This window comes from Schistocerca serialis, chromosome 4, assembly GCF_023864345.2.
Source record: "Schistocerca serialis cubense isolate TAMUIC-IGC-003099 chromosome 4, iqSchSeri2.2, whole genome shotgun sequence".
NCBI classification, from domain to species: Eukaryota; Metazoa; Arthropoda; class Insecta; order Orthoptera; family Acrididae; genus Schistocerca; species Schistocerca serialis.
In genome coordinates, this window is record NC_064641.1 from 923,952,579 (window position 1) to 923,975,816 (window position 23,238).

The 23,238-nt window shown below is 45.5% G+C and overlaps 1 pseudogene; it reads left to right on the forward strand.

The window, feature by feature from the left end:
* The first annotated feature begins 3,740 nt into the window (after positions 1-3,740).
* On the forward strand, positions 3,741-3,841 carry LOC126476741 (U6 spliceosomal RNA; annotated as a pseudogene).
* Positions 3,842-23,238: the final 19,397 nt, after the last annotated feature.

Genomic DNA, 23,238 nt, shown 5'->3' on the forward strand with positions numbered 1-23,238 from the left:
ATGCCGCCATTACAATGAGGGAGCTAGATCATGTTCTCACTTCATCCCGATCTTCCGCCCAAGGGCCGGATGATGTTCACCTTCAGATAATGGAGTACCTTTCTCTTGCAGGCAACCTCTTTCTCCTTTATTCAATCGCGTCTGGGAAGACGGCGAACTTCCCAGACGCTGGCGTTAAGCGACTGTCATACCAATACCAAAGCTCAGTAAGGACAAACACCCTCCTTCTAGCTACCACCCAATTTTTCTCACCAGCTGTGTTTCCAAGGTGATGGAACGTATGGTTCATGCCTGGTTGGTCTGGTGGCTGGAGTCTCGCAATTTACTAACGACTACAATATGTGGATTTAGAGTGCGCCGTTCTGCAGTTGAACATCTCATCAAGTTGTCAAACTACGTCATGACTGATTTTCTGTGGAAATACCAGACTGGCTGTGTTTTTTTTTTTTTTTTAATTTTATTTGGAGAAAGCCCACGACACTTTATGGTCGCCTGCCCCCATTTCCTTTGGGAATTTTTAAAAGACTCACGGTCCGTGTGGGTTCTGCCATGTCAGATACGTTTATCCAGGAAAAAGCAGTGCCTCAGGGCTCCTCCGGAGCGTCGTCCTCTTCACTACAGCCACTGACCCCAGCATGGCCTCTCTCCCGCCCAGCATTTCTGGCTCCACTTTCGTCAACGACTTTGCGATTTGTTGCAGTTCTCCACCCACCTGTCTCCTTGAGCGGCGTCTTCAGCGATGTTTCAGTCGTGGAGCATCGACAATGTCTTTCGCTTTTTCACTGACAAAACCGTTTGTACGAATTTCTGGCGGCGCAACGAGTTTCTTCCACCGTCTTCACATCTTGAGCCAGTTGCCCTACCATCCGCTGAAACTACCAAATTCCTGGGGCTCATGCGTGACAGAAAACTTTCCTGGTCCTCCGACACGTCTTACCTGGATGCCTGCTGCTCCGCAGTGTCCTAGGTGTCCTCAGCAGTACTTCCTGGGGAGCGGATCGGACGATCCTACTCGATTTGTGCCGATCCCTTTGTCCGTTCGAAACTAGATTACCGGTGTTTATGCGTCTGCACATCCGTTCAACTTACGCCGCCTAAATACAATCGACCATCATGGAATCCGTTTGATCAATGGCGTCTTTTACACTAGCCCGGTTGAGTGCGTCTGTGCAGAAGCTGGCGAACTACTGCTGTCATACCGGCGTGATCTGCTACTCAGCAGATACGGGTGCCCTTTGTCTACCATTCCCGTCCACCCTTTCTATGCCTCCTTCTTCGATGACTCCTTCGACTACTAGTATGGGGAGCATCCCACTTCTCTTACCTCCTGAAGTTCACTTTCGGCTAGTGCTCCGGCAGCTTAACTTCACGCTCCCTGCCACTTTCTCGATGGGTGTGATCCCGTAACCACCTTTGTTTCGTATGGCGTCTCGTGTTCACCTTCAATTTCATTCGCTTTCTAAGAAAACCACTCTGGATTCGCTGTAAGTCCCTCGACTTTCGCCCAGAACATTGTGTACACTTTCTCTCGGACAGACCATGGTGTCGGGTGTGCCTTCGTAATGGCCACCGACGATTTTCGGTATTAGCTTCTGGAACAGTTCTTAACATTTATAGCAGCGCATCCGGTGACAGGCTTTTAACTGTGTCACTCCTCAGACTCTCTGTGCCCTTCAGAGCCTCTGTGTGCTGTACACAGTCTATCCCTTAGAGCAATAGGTCCAAGAAAGCCTCTACTTGCTCACTCTAGATGGGGCCCTGTGATGCTTGTGTGAGTTCCTGGTCACGTCGGTCTGACGAAAACGAGCCTGCTGACACTGCTGCCAAGGATGCAGTCCTCCTACCTGGGCCCGCTGGTTCTTCCATTCCTTGTGACGGTCTCCGTGTTGCCATCTGCGAGCAGGTGGTGTCCCTGCGGCATCACCGCTGGTCTTCACTTCACGGGAACAAGCTTCGGGGAATTGAGCCTCTCCCAGCGGCTTGGGCGACCTCCTCTCGGTACTCTCTTCGTGAGGAGATCATTTTAGCTGGGTTGCGTTTCAGGCACATATGACCATCGTTTGTGTTTTGTTTCATGCCGCAAAAACAAATGTCAGTATCACAATCAGCTGCCACATCGCCTATTCCTACAATCAAGCTGATTTGCATCAGCTCTATCTCGTTACAAAACACACATCTGCACCGACACACGTCATCTGGAAATATTACGTTGACTTTACACAAGATAACTGCAGCTTCTAAAACAACCACAGCCAGTGTGTGATTCTAGAATATGTCGTGTAAAAATTTCACTAGTTATTCTCCATGAGTGTGATTCACATTGTAGTTCCCCACAGATACTGGTAATCTACCGTTATATATAGTTACCAAAATCAATTTGTGACAACACCCTCTAGTGAATGCCACAACACGGTCTAGAAAGCAGTCCAGTATGCTAATATTGACATAGTAGTACTTAATTCTCGGACTGTAATCCTTTGGCAGCACTTTGCATTCCGTAATTTTCACACAAGTCGAGTCTAGTCACAATTGCAGCTGATCCACTTCCCATAACGTGTCGAAGAGATAGGTTTGACCAAAGTCGCCATGAAATATTCATGTTACATACGCATAAGATTTGGCACAAAAGCAGATACGGAGCCATTCAGGTCAGAAAACGCTATCCAGCTTCAAAGTATCAGGAAAGGGAACAAACATCACGAACTACCATTTCTTCCACATGGCAGCAGTGACCATTCAGGTTTAGAATTTGAAAGCGGTTAATAAATATCCGTTCTAGTTTTGCACTACAGTATCTATCTAACTGTGTGACAACTGATCAGCATTATCACTGGCAAACAACTACAGTTACCAACACACAACCTAACCTGCTTCCTCAATTCATATAGTCCCTGAATACGGTTTTTCTCGTGATCATTCATGCATCTACATCACAGTATAATACTAATGTCGAGTAAAGCTGTCCTATATACCCATGGATCAGTCACAGCTCTAACTCTGGCTACTGTGCTGAAAGTGGCGCAATGTCCACCGTAAATAATATCTCAGACAACTCTGCAAAAACATCCATGCCTGATATGGCACTACACTGGCGTGTTTCAAAGTGTACTATACGAATGCTGTTGTTGATCGTTTATGTGGCGATTATGTCTCTTCTCGCAATTAAGATTCTCTTCTATTCTGGTGGAGATACATCAAGTACACCACATGTAAATTCTTGAGTATCAGATAAAAAGTGCCCTACATAGAACATCACATATTCTCTGCTCAAAGACTGAATCGTACAGTATCGTTTACAAAGTACCATTGCTACAGTAATGAAATTTGTGTTAGATTTTGAACACTTTCTAAACTGGTGCATAATTTTGCAGAGCCATCAGTAATGCTGACACCAGCCACAAACAGATTCATTCATTTCGCATACTGGAGACGTGTGTTTCGTAGGCATGCCTATGACACTAAGGTGCAGATGTGAGCACTATGCCAACGTTGGTGCTGCCACCCATTGGCAGCTCTGTGAAACTGCAGCTACTCTGGGCGGATGCTGAGAGTATGCTACACTACTATCTATGTTTTGCGTAACCACTTACTAACAATCATATTTCACAGTAGTTGATTGACAGATTAGCGCTTGGTAAATCTTGTGCCCTTTGTCACGGCACAGCAAAGCTAAACCCGAGTCGAGACATGTTTGAAGCGATATAATAACGACAGATGCAGCTTCTCAGTGTCCCTGGCATGTACTTGCTTCGGCAGTACGTATACTAAAATTCAAAGGATACACAGAAGATTAGCATGGCCCCTATCGGAGGCGCAAAATCTTGAACCGTTCCACATTGTTTTCGCAACGTCACTCTCTGACGTTAAGATGTCTGAGGATATAACTAGGTGATGAGAGACAAGTTTTGCTTCATATTTGCACTCATTTGTGACTACCTACGCCCTACATTTACGCAGGTCTCGTCTACTTACCTTTATTCACAATGTATCATGACAATACTGCCAGCCAACCTTTCACTCACCACAGTGTGCATTACGAACTCGTACTCTAATGGCAAGACAGGAAGCGCTACAAAACCGCAGTTACACTGTGCGCACCGACACAGCTACTCGTCATTGGCTGCACCGAGCTGTGTGGGGGCAGTCGTTCCGGGGATTATCGCTCAACAGATTTGATTTTTCGGGTGGTGGAGAGGCGTACACAGTGCGTTTGTGGTAAGGAGGCGTACAAAACAGGTTTCGGTAGTGTTGATAGAGCATTATATTGAAAAGGTTCTCCTATTATTTGTCTTCATGTAGGGGACTGCTGTCAGCTGACAGGTAACCATGGTACTGATTTTAAGAATTATTCGACATAGACATGAACACATACGACTGAGGAATACTGGGTGAGCCAATTTATTTGTTATAGGATGGGGGAAGAGGCCCACTTCGAATCAGCTGTATCGTCTTGAGTACTGTTGGAGTGGAAGTGTACCTGAGGGCTATTTTTATGTGGTGTGTAGTGTTTCTTCATATGGATATTGGGGTGTGGTTTGTTGGGGAAGGGGGTTGTGGTGTTGCGTGAGGTAGTTTGTGTGTATTTTTGTTTGTTTGTTTGTGGTTTTATGCGTCTCTATGCACTGCTTTCTGGGCGGGAAGGCGTGCCGGTCCCTGGCACGAATCCTCGCGGCAGATTAGTATCGAGGTCCGGTGTGCCGGCCAGTCTGTGGATGGTTTTTAAGGTGGTTTCCATCTGCCTCGGAGAATGTGGGCTGGTTCCGCTTATTCCGATTCAGTTACACTGTATCGGTGATCGCTGCGCAAACACTGTCTCCACGTACGCGTGCACCACAATTACTCTACCACGTAAACATTGGGATTACACTCGTCTGGTGTGAGACGTTCCCGGGGGGGGGGGGTTCCACTAGGGGCCAAACCGCACAATATCCGTGGGTTCGGTGTGGGGCGGCGGTGGGGTGAGTGGACTTCTGTAGCCTGTTGTGGGGTTGTGTACCACTGAGGGCTGCGGCGGGGACGGAGCCTCTCCGTCGTTTCTAGGTCCCCAGTTCCATACAATACAATGCGTCTATATATATGTGTATTTGTTGGAGTGTGAGAGTGAGGGAGGGGGGGACAGGGTGGGAGGGAGAGAGAGAGAGAGAGAGAGAGAGAATAAAAGAATGAACTCCCTCCTACATCTAGACTGACTCCCCCAATGTCTAAGTGTAATAAGTTTTGGTTTTTTATGTATATTTTATTGATTTTAAGTGTGGGATTTTTGTTTACTGTTCCTTTCAGTATTTTAAGTTTGTTGGTGTTTGGGGTACGAGCTGTTGTTATTGTGGGGGAAGCGTTATTGGTATCCTGGTACAGAGGAGAAGGGGGGGGGGAGGGCTTTATTGATATCCTGTGCTGGTGCTCAAAGGTGCTGTTCTAGTTTTAATAAACATTGATCCACGTTCCTCCTCCCATGATCTAATTAAGAAACATAAATCACAGCAAGAGATAGATCTAATTAATTTACTTTGATCGACTTACGCAATGTTCTAGTTTTTATGGCGTTGTGAGGTTTTAATTTTTGGCAGTTTTGAGTGGTCTTTCCATATGTTGCGTACTAATCGTTGTTCTTTTTATTAGTGAATTTTTAATTTCTCCCCGCCCAAAGCCTCCTGTTTCCCGCATTTGTTTTACTAGTTTTATTAGGATTTGTGAATGTTGTGGACCGGATTTTATTTGTAATTTGGCATGTGTTGTTGTAAATAATATGGTCGCCATCTTGGATACGCTCGAAATGTGTGTTTCCAGCATGATGATGACGTCAATGGTCATAGCACATCGATGCTATCCCTGTCTGTAGTAATATCACTTAAGCATATCTGCCTGTGTCTTCAGTCACTACCCTTCACCTAAGACCGACTGTTACAGTAAATCCGTTGTCCAGGAGCATATTAAAGTGTCCCAGCTTGGGACACTTCCACAGTAAGTCAGTTGATTATACTCAAACTGATTGTGACAATAAATTGATTTTTATGTTCACAAATATAAGTTTTGCGATCGGTTAGCAGCTCAAAACAAATACAAAAAAAGTGCTTATTGAAAATGAAGGAATGACTTCTTTGACAATTTAAAGTTCATGGAAAACAACAAAAGTAAACCTCTGTGTGAGATTATCTCCGGGAAAGTTTACAGCTCACGGTCTAGTGGTTAGCATCGCTGCCCCTGGATCACAGTGTCCCTGGCTCGATTCCCGGGCGGGTCAGGGATTTTCTCCGCCCGGGGACTGGGTGTTTCTGTTGTCCTTATCGTTTCATCATCATTCTGGAAGTGCCGAGACTGGAACTGAAAAGATTGGGAACTTGTACTGGCGCTGATGACTACTATGTTAAGCGCCCCACAAACCAACGTCATCATCATCATCTTCTGGAAAGTTCTCTGCAGACGAGACAGACTACCTTCTTAGACATCAATGGTAGGCATCTCACGAGTGGTTCCAGGAGTTCCAACCGGAGCTGCAGGTTATGATGCGCAGTCGTCGCTGGTGGCAAGGGCTGCGTCGAGTCCAGTTGGTGGCGTGGTGCTGGCGACCTCGTTACTCTGCTGGCGGTGATGGAACTGCGAGGACAGCTGTACCCATGTGGGTGGCTATCTACCAGATAGCTACTGGTCTAGCAGTGTGTGCCCGAATTGGCGGAGGAAAGGCGTGGCGGATGCAGCAAAAGGTCCGTAGATGGGGCGGCCTCTATTGTTCTTACACGTGACCTCTGAAGTAGCCTGCTTCTTGCAGCTCAGGCGAAATTCGGCTGACTTTGGCTGGTGCACCTACGGGGCTGGAGCGATACCCGCATAGCGATGGCATTTTGAGGGTTGGCGGTGTTGCAGGAGACCGTAGAAACACGCCACATATCATGTTTAAATTTCACTGATTACTCTCCACGAGTGTCATTCACATAGTAGTTCCCACAGATACTGGCAATCTACCACAGTATTCGGTTGCCAAAATCTGTTTTTTACAACACTCACCCAATGAATGCCACAATATTCTCTGGAAAATAGTCCAGTAAGCTACTATTAACGTAGCAGTTCTTAGTCCTCAGACAGAAATCCTTTGGCAGCAGTCTGCATTTCATCACTGTCATCCAAGTCGAGTCTAGTCACAACTGCAGCTGATGAACCTCTCATACCGCGTCGAAGATAAAGATCTGACAGAACTCCGCTTCCAATATCCGTGTGTTACAAATGCATAAGCTCTGTGACAAAAGCAGATACGGAGCCATTCAAGTCACAAAACGCAACCCAGCTTCAAGGTTTCAGGAGAGGAAACAAACAACATGAACTACCATTTCTGGCACATGCCACACGTAGCCTCTCAGTTATGAACCGGTTTCAAATACTAAACCTACCATTCTCCAGTTTTCACATAATGTGTCAGTACTCAAAACAAGTGCTAATAGCATACGAACATAGGGAACAAATACGACACAGATCTGTAAGTCCACAGTATTGGTGATAAGTTGAGAAAACGGTCCCGAAACACATGTGCTACAAAACGCCACTGTTTCCTGCGTATGTACCCCGACATCAATATGGGATATGATCACCATGCACAAGTACACAGGCCACACAACGTGTTGTCCTACTCTGGATCAGGTGGTCGACCAGCTGCTGGGGTATAGCCGCCCATTCTTGGACCAGTGCCTGTCGGAGCTCCTGAACTGTCGTAGGGGTTTCAAGACGTGCAGCGATACGTCGACCGAGAGCATCCTAGACATGCTCGATGGGGTTTAGGTCTGGAGAACAGGCAGGCCACTCCATTCGCCTGATATATTCTGTTTCAACGTACTCCTCCACGATGGCAGCTCGGTGGGGCCGTGCGTTATCATTCAACAGGAGGAAGGTGGCACCCACTGCACCCCTGAAAAAAGCAGACATACTGGTGTAAAACGATGTCCCAATGCACCTTACCTGTTGCAGTTCTTGCCTGGCCAGCCGGTCTTAATGAATCTGAGAAGTTTAGATAGGACTTTGTCTTGAGCTGTACGTTTGACGATGAGTTTTGCATCCAGCGGAAGCTGAGCCAGTGGTTCCTTCTAGTTGGCAGCAGATGGCCGGCGTCCGCGTCAAATGCTGGATTATCCTCTGCCGGGAACCGAGTCATGAAGTCCGCGTTCACGTGTCGTGCTGATGAGCGGTACTGTACGTCGTAGTTAAACTCTGCCAGGAATAGGGCACATCGCTGAATTCGGCGAGCCGTTCTGGTGGGTATGTCGGCAGACGTTTGGAACAGTGGTACCAGAGGCTTGTGGTCCGTCTGCAACACAAAATGTCGTCCATACAGGTATTCGTGGAACTTTTTCACTCCGAATACTATAGCCAAAGCTTATTTCTCTGTTTGGCTGTAATTGTGTTGTGAGAGACTGTGAGACAAACGCTATGGGTGTTTCCAGACCATTGATCACATGGGAAAGGACTGCTCCGACCCCATAATCGGAGGCTTCTGCTGCTAGTACCAGCTGGTGTGTCGGATCGTATGCACAAAGACATGTAGTTTTCAAGAGTGCCTTCTTTAAAGCCTGGAAAGCATTGTCACACTAAGATGACAAGTGCCATTTTACGCCCTTGCGGAGAAGGTGGTGTAGTGGTTCCGCTATTGCAGCAGTGTGGGGAATATAACGCCTGTAATAATTAATTTTCCCCAACACTGATTTAAGTTGTGTGGTATCCGTGGGTGGCGCCAGTTTCTGGAGATCCTCTATGTACGCCGGATTGGGTTGTATGCCTGAAGAACTAAATATGTGACCTAAGTATTCCACTTGTGGCACCCCAAAAACGAACTTCTCCAAGTTACATTTGAGATTTGCCTCTCGAAATACCGCAAATACTTCCGAAAGGGTCCATATGAGCTCCATTGTGTTCCGGTCTGTGACAATGATGTCGTCCAAATAATTTTCCGTGCCCGAGTGTGGTTACTTTTTCATTCTGATGCCAATTTTTTTACTATACGCTGAAGCCGTCAGGGTAACTTTTTATATGAATTCTCTAGGATCGTCATTATTTACATTGAAGGTGTCGCTACCTGTATTCTGTTGTTATTTTCGCCAGTTGCACAATTAACTGAATCACCATGTTCTGTAAGAGCAGTTCTCTCTAAAAAATTAGAAAAAAATAAAACAAGAATGACCATGAGACTTAGTGCTTTGTACCGCACCCTTGTTAGGAAAGTGACGGTTGCGAGAAGACAGCTTCAGACCACGAGTCACGGTTTCCGCATGACAGATACACTCTGATGCAGCTAGATGGAGGTGGTTACGACTGTCACCGAAAGGCGTCAGCTTCTTATGGACTACGAAGTTAGGAAGTAGTTTAAACATATTTTGGAAACAAAACTGTAGTTATTATGCTTATTACAGCTGTCATTAATTATTGTTAATTTGTTTACTAATCTGAATGATTGTGTGAATCGGAAGTAAGATATTAAATGATAAGTACACGTCAGCGTGAGAACTGTGATTGTACAGAAAAGGTGAACTATACTCACAAGGGAATTTTGTAATGTACAGCCGGCCGAAGTGGCCGTGCGGTTAAAGGCGCTGCAGTCTGGAACTGCAAGACCGCTACGGTCGCAGGTTCGAATCCTGCCTCGGGCATGGATGTTTGTGATGTCCTTTAGGTTAGTTAGGTTTAACTAGTTCTAAGTTCTAGGGGACTAATGACCTCAGCAGTTGAGTCCCATAATGCTCAGAGCCATTTTTTGTAATGTACAACTAGCTAGGTTATGGGGTTGGGAAAACAAGAAACACAGATCGATAATTCTGTTATTGTGCCCTCCGTTAGAAAGGTGCATCCTAAAACAAAAACAGAAGGGGAGGGCGCAGTACACCTCGATGCCTACGCCTGTCCTGCCTCACTGATTTCCCGTGTAAGACTTCTACTACATTTTTTCTTTTTCTTGTTCACACTTTATTAGAGCTTTAGAACAATTTACAATGAAAAAATTTAGTGTCTCGATAACATTTTACAATGAAAAAGGGCGAGGGCGAGTATTATGAGGAATTGTCGTCGTGTAAGGGTTTCCTGATGCGAGTTGCAGAAATGGATCACTTGCCCATTGATTCCAGTGACGTTAACTAGCGAGATGAAGATCACTTACACGTTCCGTTTTATGTTTCCTCGCAATATTATGCCTAGATTTTTAATCGACGTGATTGTGACTAGCAACGCAACAGTAATACTGTATTAGAAAAGTACAGGATTTCTATTCCTGTTCATCTGCGTTCACTTACACTTTTCGGCGTGTAGAACAAGCCGTCAGTCGTGACATCAAGTAGTACGTCTATCCAAGTCATCCACGCCTCCGTCAGTCCCTTCGCCGCGGCACTTCCCCTGGACCGGAGCGTCCTCAGCAAACAGGGGCAGACCGCTGCTCACCCTGGTCCTCACTAGCAGTAGCGGTCTTCCTGCTCCAGCTGGCATCGTCTCTTCACGCTATCCAATTACCCAAAGTACTTAGAGTCCACAAGGTAGTAACACTTCAATAAATGGCTTTTCTCTCCAACGTTCCAACAATTTCATTTCAGTACAAATGCTCGGCATGTCATTCGAGGAAAGTGAGGTACTACATCTTCTGCAGCGCAAAGCATTTGACGGCGAGAACAGCTATTTAATGGTTCAAATGGCTCTGAGCACTATGAGACTCAACTTCTGAGGTCATTAGTCCCCTAGAACTTAGAACTAGTTAAACCTAACTAACCTAGGGACATCACAAACATCCATGCCCGAGGCAGGATTCGAACCTGCGACCGTAGCGGTCTTGCGGTTCCAGACTGCAGCGCCTTTAACCGCACGGCCACTTCGGCCGGCAGCTATTTAATGACCCTGGTTATTTACGTAAGAGAAAATCTACAAGTCTGACTAGTTCAAGCTACTGAGTGCATTCAACAGAGTTCTGCGTGTACTACACAGACGTTTGATTGTTTTACAAGGGCATCGACGTACAACCATGCGCTACGTTCTACGATTACGTTTCTGATACAAGTTTGAAGTGATCCTTCCTCTAGTTTAAATATTCCCGCCACCACTTATAAGTCAAACACAGAATCGATATGCAAACGCATCTTAGACCTCCTATCTTGTCAGGACTTCATTCCCCCTGGTTGCTACACAGCATCGCAATAAGCCCAAAATAGTTCACCGGAAAGGCACACAGACGGACTCGTTCTCAAATCTTTACACAAAGAGAATCTAATACCGTCAGATCAAGTTGTTCGGTAAGCCAGCTTCGCAATTCGACGTACCTACGCGCCTTTCAGTCGAAGCGTTGTTGGGCAGATCATAGTTAAAGTGATTTTCTCGATGATGCCGCAAGTAGTGATGAACTTGTGTTTCAACGAAGATATATTAATTAATACTGGATCAAAGGCAAGGGAGGAGGAGGGGTGGTGGTGAACGAGAGGCACTTTATGCCCGCTTTTTCGAAATATTGCTACCTAGTCATTTACTAGACTAGTGTACACTTAGAGAAAGCTTTTGACAATGTTGACTGGAATACTCTCTTTCAAATTCAGAAGGTGGCAGGGGTAAAATACAGGGAGCGAAAGGCTATTTACAATTTGTACAGAAACCAGATGGCAGTTATGAGAGTCGAAATACATGAAAGGGAAGCAGTGGTTGGGAAGGGAGAGAGACAGGGTTGTAGCCTCTCCACGATGTTATTCAATCTGTATATTGAGCAAGCAGTAAAGGAAACAAAAGAAAAATTCGGAGTAGGTATTAAATCCACGGAGAAGAAATAAAAACTTTGAGGTTCGCCGATGACATTCTAATTCTGTCAGAGACAGCAAAGGACCTGGAAGAGCAATTGAACGGAATGGACATCGTCTTGAAAGTAGGATATAAGGTGAACACCAACAAAAGCAAAACGAGGATAATGGGATGTAGTCGAATTAAATCGGGTGATGGTGCTGGAATTAGATTAGGAAATGAGACAACTAAAGTAGTACAGGAGTTTTTCTATTTGGGGAGCAAAATAACTTATGATGATCGAAGTAGAGAGGATATAAAATGTAGACCTGCAATGGCAAGGAAAGCGTTTCTGAAGAAGAGAAATTTGTTAAAATCGAGTTTAGATTTAAATGTCAGGAAGTCGTTTCTGAAAATATTTGTATGGAGTGTAGCCACGTATGGAAGTGAAACATGGATGATAAATAGCTTTGACAAGAAGAGAATAGAAGCTTTCGAAATGTGGTGCTACAGAAGAATGCTGTAAATGGGTAGATCACATAACTAATGAGGAGGTGTTGAATAGAATTGTAGAGAAGAGAAATTTGTGGCACAACTTGACTAGAATAAGGGATCGGTTGGTAGTGCATTTTCTGAGGCATCAAGGGATCACCAATTTAATATTGGAGGCAGCGTGGAGGGTAAAAATCGTAGAGGGAGACCAAGAAATGAATACACTAAGCAGATTCAGAAGGATGTAGGTTGCAGTAGGTACTGGGAGACGAAGAGGCTTGCACAGGATAGAGTAGCATCGAGATCTGCATCAAACCAGTCTCAGGACTGATGGCCGCAACAACAACAGTCATTTACTTTACATTTTAAAATTTTGATAAAAATTGTTGTTTTTATTTAATTGTCGTACCAGATTACACTTTTTTAAAATTTTTCAGTTAAAGTTAACCTAAAAATTTAATCTGTAATTGTGGAAGTCATTACTGTGATCTATTTTCAAGTTGAGGTCATCACTTACGCGTCTGTACCTCTTTAAATAGTAAGTTGTGAGTAAAATTCAAATTTGCGTTTCAAAAATACTTATTCTAAGTGAGCATAAAGTACCCCCACATCCCGTTTGTAGTACACTTTACTGAAGGTGTGTTGTTATTGTTAAGTGTGCTAGGTTGTGGAGCCTACTTAACATTAGTATGTCTTTATAAAGTACGTTGCTGATACAGCTCAAAAATAAATAACGAATTTCAATAATTATTTCGATTTTATTTTAGGGTGGACATTAAGTACGCCAAACCCGCCGCCCTTGGTAAAGCGCGTTATGGAAATTCGTTGGTATTAATAGTGCCGAATTTCTCACCAGATGTGAGCTGTCACTTGATCTCAAGCCACATGAAGTGAGAGTTGTGCTAATGCAATACTTTTGTTGTATTAACAAAGACATGTTCGTACATTGCAAGAAATACAGAACCGAGGTCATTGTGTCAAGCTGGCACGGAAAGGGGCAAAATGTATTTATTTAATGTACTGCAGCGTCATTTATTAATATCTTCAAAGTACCCAGATGTGATTACATATTCTTCTTATCAGTTTATATGACAGGAGCATAGCAAGTTCATTGTCAAGCTCTAACCAACACCATAGGCTTATATAGACAGGATAGAGGCAGAAATAGAAAAGATATTAATTACCGTTAATTATCCCAAAGAAAAGAGTCAGGATTCTATCGTCCACTGATTTGAGATAATTGTATTGGCAGAAACAGTTGCATCCGTCGTGTCTAAGATATACGTCATCTTTGTGTAATGCCTCTTGTCATTACCTTCACAAACTGCCGCTTAGACTTACCATAAGGTCGGCTTCTTCCATTAGATGTTTCTGTGGCGTCACCGCTAGACACTACACTTGCTAGGTGGTAGCCTTTAAATCGGCCGCGGTCCGTTAGTGTACGTCGGACCCGCGTGTCGCCACTATCAGTGATTGCAGACCGAGCGCCTCCACACGGCAGGTCTAGAGAGGCTTCCTAGCACTCGCCCCAGTTGTACAGCCGACTTTGCTAGCGATGGTTCACTGACAAATTACGCTCTCATTAGCCGAGACGATAGTTAGCATAGCCTTCAGCTACGTCATTTGCTACGACCTAGCAAGGCGCCATTATCATTTGCTATTTATCTTGTGATGCATGTACCGTCAGAGTGATGTTCACCAATTATGGATTAAAGTTAAGTATTTTTCTTGATAGTATAATTACTTTACCTGTTCCAGACCTCACGCCAGCCTGCGTGAGCTTAAACGCGTGCCTTTCGGCTTCCTCAATTGTGGGTTGGCGTTCTGGCTAATCCACAACAGTTTCAGTATTATTTCTCGTTCTGATTTAAAACATAGTGTAAGAACGTATCTTCATGATATGTTGAAAGCAGAAAATAATTGGTACAGGCATATTGATGTGTTAGATTTGTAAGCGTGTTTGAAAACTGTATGGGTGCATGGTAACTCAGAGAAAACAGACTGTAGTATGTGGGGCTTCTGTATCCTTCCACATCAGAATGTTCGTTACAGTTTGGACATATTTGGTTTTTCTATTGCAGGGTGTGATCTGTCAGTTTTTGCTTTGCACACCTTGCGTACGGGCCGCTAGACCCCGCCGCGAGCGCTAAGAGTGCATTGCGATCGCAGGCGCGCGTGTTGCGTATGGGCCGCGAGGTGCCGCCACGAGCGCAACCTTATATAAGGGCCGACGGAGTTCGTTTATGGCTCATGTTATTGTGCTCTCTTTCAGCCATTCTGATTGTTTTGATTTACTTCCAATTGAGAAGCGCTCATTTTGGCATTTCACTTTTGCAAATTTCTGATTTTGCTAATAATATGCTCCTTAGCTTTTTACAGTTGAATTAATTAACATAGTCTCATGTACTGTTTGTTCATTTCAGCCTCTTCATATTTTCATGATCTTTAAATACTGTAATAATTATCGGAAGCATTTCTTCCCTTAAACTTGTGTAAAGTATTCTCGATGTGGGATTTGTTCTGTGACACAGGTGTACGGTTTTGAATATAAATTATATACGAAACTGTGCTTTAAAAGGAATTTATTTTTTCGGTTTGTACTACATCAGACGACAATTTTGTGATATGAGGGAGAAAATTGACGGGCGAACCCATGGAAATAGTCTTAAGTGATCCCCTTTAAAAATAAAAATTTCTGTGACACTGAAAGACGTGACACTGTAACACGTGACACTGTAGGCACCGAAAATTTATATATATAAAATTATTCCTCACAGGGTGAAACGCAGAAACGCGCTTTTCTATTGACTCACGCAGGCCCTGCCATCTATCAACTTATATCGCAACTCCACCCGGATGAGGATCCACCCAATTTGAGGTACGGGCGGATAGAGAACAGTTTAGCAGAGTATTTCGACGCGCAAATCCATGCAGCAGGAGCTCGTCACAAGTTTAACTACCGTAAGGGCCAGCACGAAACTTACAGAAAATGGATAGCCCGTTTGCAAGGATTATCACGGGACTGCAAGTTTGCATGAACCAATTAAATGTGTGAAAAGTCCTGCTCAGCCTCTCTCGTAAGGGACACGATTCTGGTTCACGCACCAGATGAGTCTTTAACGCATGATTTACTTAAACTTAGTGACACACACAATGGTTACGGCTACTACAAGCCACACCACAAGTTGGGAATCGGGGCCAAATTTCTAGTAGTTTACTGTCGAGTTGAGATTTTCACAAATTTTATTCGTATCTTACAGAAACTAGCAGTACGGCAATAAACAACCTTTTAAAACACGCCGCTGACCGCAATCAAAGTAATTTATAGCAATACAAAATTTTAAAAAATTTAAAGAACATTAGTAAACAGGCTACTAAAGTAAATACAGAACTTTATTAACAAAGTACGGTGAGGTAGTGAAGCTACCAACACCGCCATTAAAAAAAATTAAACAGGTGTCGGCAAACACACGATTAATGGCAATAAAAGGAATTAACAAACTTGGAGGAATTTAAAAAAATTCAAACAAAGTGTCCTGGAATATCGAGGCGGCTACAAATCACCCACTCATGGATGCTCAGGCTAGACAGAATACTGACCAATTTAAATACGCCCGTAAACACAATTGCCACTGTCAGGCTGGTCACTGCACCGACTTTTAGCCAGCGAAAACTTGTTATAAGATGGCTTAACTTGCGACAGAGTTAGAGCTAACCTCGTGCAGGGAAACATTACACCACACAGTCCTGAATGAGCGACCACATGATCAACCAACAAGAAGTATGAATTTACTGGTAACGCACGACAGAATAGCGAAACAATTAAACTGCCAAAACTACACCGGACAGTAACGAGAGGAGGAGGAATGATCACTGTCTTAAATTACAGGAAACCCGGTCGCCGGAGGCCACAAGGCAGAAGAGACGCTGGTTACACACAATTACTACTTAATGATTAAGCCTTCCACGAACTTAACTTACAATTATGCTCGAACAGGCAGTATACGACCTCCGATGGCAAGGATTCACACATCCGACCGCGCACGCGTCGCAAGCGTACCCAACACGCCGCGGTCACGCGACAACACGCTCTGTCACCGGAGTTCACGTCTTCTCTGCAATGTTGACGGGTAGTGACCGCTCCTTCATGTTAGGCGTCTCCTTTTAAACGCCAGTGTTGAAACGGAGGACGTAAAGAAGCTTGTTAACGTCCCACCGAGGCGAAATGAACAGCAACTACTAGTGGGGCGATTTTGTATACAACCAACACGCGGGGAGCTCTTCCGTCAACTCGACACGCTCGTTACACGCAACCGACATACATCACGTGGCGACTCGGTACAACCGACCACGCCTGCTTCGCGCTGGAGAGCCACACTGCCCTCCTGTGTCCACCACACTCTCTCTGCCGCCACGCCCCTACTTCCGCGCCACCACACGAAGTTACCACCGGTCAAAGATCTCACTTCCTCCATAGCAGTTTCCCGGAAGCAAAAACGCAGATATCGATAGCAGAGGGAAAAGAGAACCAAGCAGCCACTTAATGACAGACAACATTGCAAACAAAAATGTCAGGGGAAGAAAAGGAAAACCAATGCAATCTAAACACAAGGTGTAGCGCGAGTCGATACACGGCTCACTTAGGCACCCAAGCTTAGAAACTTGCCTAGCAATCATGCGAGCCTTTGAGCAATCGCAGCGCTCGGTTGGGGCCACACAGGAACCGGCATTAGTTTATTTCAGCACATCGGTTCCTCCGCATCGAAGTAACAGCGTCACAACGACTAATGTTAGGCGCAGACCACAATTAGAACAGCGCAGACAGCCTCTCCCGTGCTGCAAGTATTACTTTATCAAGCACAGTAGACAAGACTGCAGGTTCCGCAGAGTTCGATGTACAGCATGCGGACGTACAGGTCACAAGGCAGAAGTCTGTCGTTCACTGGATAAGATGGATGTGGACCTCACGCATGATACTGCTTCTGACATGGGTTCGGAACCACAGGACGTCGCGATAGTCAACGCACTGATGCCACCCTCGCCTCACAAGATGTCAAAGTTCACGAGCAGGACATCAAGCTGCAAACCGACACAGGCCCGGCAGTAACAATCATCAATGAACCGACGTATGAAAAATTAGGCTCCCCTGCTGTCAGCTCATTTACGATTACGCTCAAGAGCTTCACTAACTATACCATTCCGGTCAATGGCGCTTTCACAACGCAGATCAGCTACGGACGTCAAACAGTCACAGGCCGCATTCTGGTGGTTCCCAGCTCAACTGCCACGAACATTCTTGGTCTGGACATCTTTCACGCCCTCGGAATGCAAATTCACGACGCGGAGCCGTCAATTAATGTCGTCCCACACCAAGAACTGACCACGCACTTTCAGGAAAAGTTTCCTTCTGTTTTTCAACTCTCAACAGCCAGGGTACGAAATTTTCAAGCAAGCATTGCGCTTAAACCCCAGGCGGTTCCGAAATTCTGGAAAAGCCGCCCAGTACCATACGCACTCCGCGTAAAACTGAAACTGGAACTACAGAGACTACAGGATGAAGGAATCGTATCTCCCATAGCAAGCAGGGGATGGGCATCGCCAATCGTCACAAAAGAGAAACCGAATGGGGCGATCAGAATCTGCGGTGACTTCAAACGCACCATCGACGCACAGACAGTCATCGAATGCTACCCTATTCCTACGATCGAAGAAATTGTCACTCGACTCGTTGGAGGAAAAATCTTGGCGAAAATATAATTAAAAGACGCATACCTACAGCTACCGATCGAGAAAGAGACACAAGAAAAACTAGTAATGAACACGCCCTTTGGGTTTTTTGGACATAATCGCCTCGCATTCGGAATCTCTAGTGCTCCGGCGATTTTCCAGCGGTTCATCGAACAACTGATCCACCACACTCGGGCACGGAAAATTATTTGGACGACATCATTGTCACAGACCGGAACACAATGGAGCTCATATGGACCCTTTCGGAAGTATTTGCGGTATTTCGAGAGGCAAATCTCAAATGTAACTTGGAGAAGTTCGTTTTTGGGGTGCCACAAGTGGAATACTTAGGTCACATATTTAGTTCTTCAGGCATACAACCCAATCCGGCGTACATAGAGGATCTCCAGAAACTGGCGCCACCCACGGATACCACACAACTTAAATCAGTGTTGGGGAAAATTAATTATTACAGGCGGTATATTCCCCACACTGCTGCAATAGCGGAACCACTACACCACCTTCTCCGCAAGGGCGTAAAATGGCACTTGTCATCTTAGTGTGACAATGCTTTCCAGGCTTTAAAGAAGGCACTCTTGAAAACTACATGTCTTTGTGCATACGATCCGACACACCAGCTGGTACTAGCAGCAGAAGCCTCCGATTATGGGGTCGGAGCAGTCCTTTCCCATGTGATCAATGGTCTGGAAACACCCATAGCGTTTGTCTCACAGTCTCTCTCAACACAATTACAGCCAAACAGAGAAATAAGCTTTGGCTATAGTATTCGGAGTGAAAAAGTTCCACGAATACCTGTATGGACGACATTTTGTGTTGCAGACGGACCACAAGCCTCTGGTACCACTGTTCCAAACGTCTGCCGACATACCCACCAGAACGGCTCGCCGAATTCAGCGCTGTGCCCTATTCCTGGCGGAGTATAACTACGACATACAGTACCGCTCATCAGCACGACACGTGAACGCGGACTTCATGCCTCGGATCCCGGCAGAGGACGATCCAGCATTTGACGCGGACGCCGGCCATCTGCTGCCAACTAGAAGGAACCACTGGCTCAGCTTCCGCTGGATGCAAAACTCATTGTCAAACGTACAGCTCAAGACAAAGTCCTATCTTAACTTCTCAGATTCATTAAGACCGGCTGGCCAGGAAAGAACTGTAACATGTAAGGTGCATTGGGACATCGTTTTACACCAGTATGTCTGCTTTTTTCAGGGGTGCAGTGGGTGCCACCTTCCTCCTGATGAATGATAACGCACGGCCCCACCGAGCTGCCATCGTGGAGGAGTACGTTGAAACAGAATATATCAGGCGAATGGAGTGGCCTGCCTGTTCTCCAGACCTAAACCCCATCGAGCATGTCTGGGATGCTCTCGGTCGACGTATCGCTGCACGTCTTGAAACCCCTACGACAGTTCAGGAGCTCCGACAGGCACTGGTCCAAGAATGGGCGGCTATACCCCAGCAGCTGCTCGACCACCTGATCCAGAGTAGGACAACACGTTGTGTGGCCTGTGTACTTGTGCATGGTGATCATATCCCATATTGATGTCGGGGTACATGCGCAGGAAAAAGTGGCGTTTCGTAGCACATGTGTTTCGAGACCGTTATCTCAACTTATCACCAATACTGTGGACTTACAGATCTGTGTCGTATTTGTTCCCTATGTTCGTATGCTATTAGCACTTGTTTTGAGTACTGACACATTATGTGAAAACTGGAGAATGGTAGGTTTAGTATTTGAAACCGGTTCATAACTGAGAGGCTACGTGTGGCATGTGCCAGAAATGGTAGTTCATGTTGTTTGTTTCCTCTCCTGAAACCTTGAAGCTGGGTTGCGTTTTGTGACTTGAATGGCTTCGTATCTGCTTTTGTCACAGAGCTTATGCATTTGTAACACACGGATATTGGAAGCGGAGTTCTGTCAGATCTTTATCTTCGACGCGGTATGAGAGGTTCATCAGCTGCAGTTGTGACTAGACTCGACTTGGATGACACTGATGAAATGCAGACTGCTGCCAAAGGATTACTGTCTGAGGACTAAGAACTGCTACGTTAATAGTAGCTTACTGGACTACTTTCCAGAGAATATTGTGGCATTCATTGGGTGAGTGTTGTAAAAAACAGATTTTGGCAACCGAGTAGTGTGGTAGATTGCCAGTATCTGTGGGAACTACTATGTGAATGACACTCGTGGAGAGTAACCAGTGAAATTTAAACATGATATGTGGCGTGTTTCTACGGTCTCCTGCAACACCGCCAACCCTCAAAATGCCATCGCTATGCGGGTATCGCTCCAGCCCCGTAGGTGCACCAGCCAAAGTCAGCCGAATATCGCCTGAGCTGCAAGAAGCAGGCTACTTCAGAGGTCACGTGTAAGAACAGTAGAGGCCGCCCCCATCTACGGATCTTTTGCTGCATCCGCCACGCCTTTCCTCCGCCAATTCGGGCACACACTGCTAGACCAGTAGCTATCTGGTAGTTAGCCACCCACATGGGTACAGCTGTCCTCGCAGTTCCATCACCGCCAGCAGAGTAACGAGGTCGCCAGCACCACGCCACCAACTGGACTCGACGCAGCCCTTGCCACCAGCGACGACTGCGCATCATAACCTGCAGCTCCGGTTGGAACTCCGGGAACCACTCGTGAGATGCCTACCATTGATGTCTAAGAAGGTAGTCTGTCTCGTCTGCAGAGAACTTTCCAGAAGACGATGATGATGACGTTGGTTTGTGGGGTGCTTAACATAGGTAGTCATCAGCGCCAGTACAAGTTCCAAATCCTTTCAATTCCAGTCTCGGCACTTCCAGAATGATGATGAAATGATAAGGACAACAGAAACACCCAGTCCCCGGGCGGAGAAAATCCCTGACCCGCCCGGGAATCGAGCCAGGGACACTGTGATCCAGGGGCAGCGATGCTAACCACTAGACCGTGAGCTGTAAACTTTCCCGAAGATAATCTGACACAGAGGTTTGCTTTTGTTGTTTTCCATGAACTTTAAATTGTCAAAGAAGTCATTCCTTCATTTTCAATAAGCACTTTTTTTGTATTTGTTTTGAGCTGCTAACCGATCGCAAAACTTATATTTGTGAACATAAAAATCAATTTATTGTCACAATCAGTTTGAGTATAATCAACTGACTTACTGTGGAAGTGACCCAAGCTGGGACACTTTAATATGCTCCTGGACAACGGATTTACTGTAACAGTCGGTCTTAGGTGAAGGGTAGTGACTGAAGACACAGGCAGATATGCTTAAGTGATATTACTACAGACAGGGATAGCATCGATGTGCTATGACCATTGACGTCATCATCATGCTGGAAACACACATTTCGAGCGTATCCAAGATGGCGACCATATTATTTACAACAACACATGCCAAATTACAAATAAAATCCGGTCCACAACATTCACAAATCCTAATAAAACTAGTAAAACAAATGCGGGAAACAGGAGGCTTTGGGCGGGGAGAAATTAAAAATTCACTAATAGAAAGAACAACGATTAGTGCGCAACATATGGAAAGACCACTCAAAACTGCCAAAAATTAAAACCTCACAACGCCATAAAAACTAGAACATTGCATAAGTCGATCAAAGTAAATTAATTAGATCTATCGCTTGCTGTGATTTATGTTTCTTAATTAGATCATGGGAGGAGGAACGTGGATCAATGTTTATTAAAACTAGAACAGCACCTTTGAGCACCAGCACAGGATATCAATAAAGCCCTCCCCCCCCCCTTCTCCTCTGTACCAGGATACCAATAACGCTTCCCCCACAATAACAACAGCTCATACCCCAAACACCAACAAACTTAAAATACTGAAAGGAACAGTAAACAAAAATCCCACACTTAAAATCAATAAAATATACATAAAAAACCAAAACTTATTACACTTAGACATTGGGGGAGTCAGTCTAGATGTAGGAGGGAGTTCATTCTTTTATTCTCTCTCTCTCTCTCTCTCTCTCTCTCCCTCCCACCCTGTCCCCCCCTGCCTCACTCTCACGCTCCAACAAATACACATATATATAGACGCATTGTATTGTATGGAACTGGGGACCTAGAAACGACGGAGAGGCTCCGTCCCCGCCGCAGCCCTCAGTGGTACACAACCCCACAACAGGCTACAGAAGTCCACTCACCCCACCGCCGCCCCACACCGAACCCACGGTTATTGTGCGGTTTGGCCCCTAGTGGAACCCCCCCCCCCCCCCCCCCCGGGAACGTCTCACACCAGACGAGTGTAATCCCAATGTTTACGTGGTAGAGTAATTGTGGTGTACGCGTACGTGGAGACAGTGTTTGCGCAGCGATCACCGATACAGTGTAACTGAATCGGAATAAGCGGAACCAGCCCACATTCGCCGAGGCAGATGGAAACCACCTCAAAAACCATCCACAGACTGGCCGGCACACCGGACCTCGATACTAATCTGCCGGGAGGATTCGTGCCAGGGACCGGCACGCCTTCCCGCCCAGAAAGCAGTGCATACAGACGCATAAAACCACAAACAAACAAACAAAAATACACACAAACTACCTCACGCAACACCACAACCCCCTTCCCCAACAAACCACACCCCAATATCCATATGAAGAAACACTACACACCACATAAAAATAGCCCTCAGGTACACTTCCACTCCAACAGTACTCAAGACGATACAGCTGATTCGAAGTGGGCCTCTTCCCCCATCCTATAACAAATAAATTGGCTCACCCAGTATTCCTCAGTCGTATGTGTTCATGTCTATGTCGAATAATTCTTAAAATCAGTACCATGGTTACCTGTCAGCTGACAGCAGTCCCCTACATGAAGACAAATAATAGGAGAACCTTTTCAATATAATGCTCTATCAACACTACCGAAACCTGTTTTGTACGCCTCCTTACCACAAACGCACTGTGTACGCCTCTCCACCACCCGAAAAATCAAATCTGTTGAGCGATAACCCCCGGAACGACTGCCCCCACACAGCTCGGTGCAGCCAATGACGAGTAGCTGTGTCGGTGCGCACAGTGTAACTGCGGTTTTGTAGCGCTTCCTGTCTTGCCATTAGAGTACGAGTTCGTAATGCACACTGTGGTGAGTGAAAGGTTGGCTGGCAGTATTGTCATGATACATTGTGAATAAAGGTAAGTAGACGAGACCTGCGTAAATGTAGGGCGTAGGTAGTCACAAATGAGTGCAAATATGAAGCAAAACTTGTCTCTCATCACCTAGTTATATCCTCAGACATCTTAACGTCAGAGAGTGACGTTGCGAA